The sequence below is a fragment of the Myotis brandtii genome, unplaced genomic scaffold (assembly GCF_000412655.1).
Source record: "Myotis brandtii unplaced genomic scaffold, ASM41265v1 scaffold155, whole genome shotgun sequence".
Lineage (NCBI taxonomy): Eukaryota > Metazoa > Chordata > Mammalia > Chiroptera > Vespertilionidae > Myotis > Myotis brandtii.
The window spans coordinates 781,251-782,669 of record NW_005355621.1 but is presented as its reverse complement, the minus strand read 5'-3'; the positions used below and the strand labels follow the sequence as shown (position 1 = coordinate 782,669).

The 1,419-nt window shown below is 62.4% G+C and overlaps 1 protein-coding gene across 1 annotated transcript in view; it reads left to right on the top strand.

The window, feature by feature from the left end:
- The first annotated feature begins 6 nt into the window (after positions 1-6).
- The window catches only part of BTBD11 (BTB (POZ) domain containing 11), a 280,948-nt gene continuing 279,535 nt past the window's right edge, over positions 7-1,419 (top strand). The window contains exon 1 of the mRNA XM_014535984.1: positions 7-123. The gene's annotated coding sequence lies outside the window, so the exon portion shown is untranslated. The remainder of the gene's footprint in view (positions 124-1,419) is intronic.

Sequence of the window (1,419 nt, the reverse complement as noted above, 5' to 3'; positions counted from 1 at the left end):
ACACACTCCACGAGGCGCCCAAGTTCACCGTGGAGACGCTGGAGCACACGGTCAACAACGACTCCGAGATCTGGGGGCTCCTGCAGCCTTACCAGCACCTCATCTGCGGGAAGAACGCCAGCGGTAAGTGGCCACGCCGAGTGCTACTCAACACGGCCAACTCTCGTGGCAAGTTTGCCTCGCGCCCCCCTCCCGCGTCGTTCGAGCCACCCGCGGCCGTCCCTCCGAGGGGACCGCAGAGCTGGAGGTGGGGGGACCCCGCCTGTTCCCTCCTGGGCTCCGGCTCCTGAGGTCCCAGGTCTGAGAGCGCGCGGTTCCGCCCACACTGCGGGGCCGGGCGGGGCTGCCTCCTGCCTGCTTGGGAAGAACCCAACACCCTATTAGGGGGCAGGTTTGCGATCCTTTGCGCGTAGTCCATATTTCTGTCCGAGCCTTGTTTTTTTTTGACCTTGAAGATGCCAAATTCTCAAGCCCACGAGTTTGTCTCCCTGAATTCGCGAGGAGGCCCTTCTTTCCTCCGCCGCCCGGTTCCCACACTTCCCCGCACCCTTGGGGGGCAGTCAGGGCCCCTGGTGGAGAGGCCCCGCGGCGTAAAGGCAGAACCCGTGAGAGCTCAGCTCGCTAGTCGCTGAGACAGCAGGGGAGCGGGGTGTGTGGGGAGAAGGTGCAGCGGGAAGACTTATGGGTCCCAAGTTTTTCCGGAGCAGAGCGCACAGCTGGTGGGTGCTGCGCATGGACACCCCTCCCCAATTCCGACCTCCCAGCTCGTGCCATTTGGGGATCCCCGTGGCAGGAGCTGCAGCCGTTGCCACTTGACTTAAGGAGCACCACCAGGGGCCCGGGCAGGATGGGAGTGGGGCGGGGTCCTGGAGGGGGAGGTGTCAGTGTAGGGCGTCGTTTCCAGCAGGTTCTGTCATTCTTCCCACACCCCCCCGTTTTGGAGGCGCTGGCGGTCCTGCCTGTCTGTGAAAGCCGAGCTAGACACTTCAAAGCGTCCATTTTCCACAGGAAATGGTAGAAGCGTAACTGGAGAGTCTAAAAGCGAAATAAAACTTTGTTTTCTATTCGGCGGTTTGGCCGGAGGTTGCGTGGTTGGAGCTGAAATGCAGTCTTTCTGGGCAGATTTCATTCATGTTGCTGCCTGTCGGTTTCCCGGGGGCTGAAGGGGAGGTGTGGCGGGCGCGGCCGGGCCTCTGGGGGGTACCAGATGTGTGCATGCTAGTGCGTGTGTGTTGGTGAATCTCTACATGCGCGCGAGCGTGTGCGCGGCCGTGCGTGTGTATGTTAGGTGTGCCTGTGAGTGCGCGCAGGAGCGAGCAGGCACGCGGGGCTAGAGTCTCCAAGAGAAGCCCTTCGGAAACCCGCCCTCCAGCTCTCCGTCCCTTCACCTGGCTTCGATCACCGTTGGGGGCGGGGAAG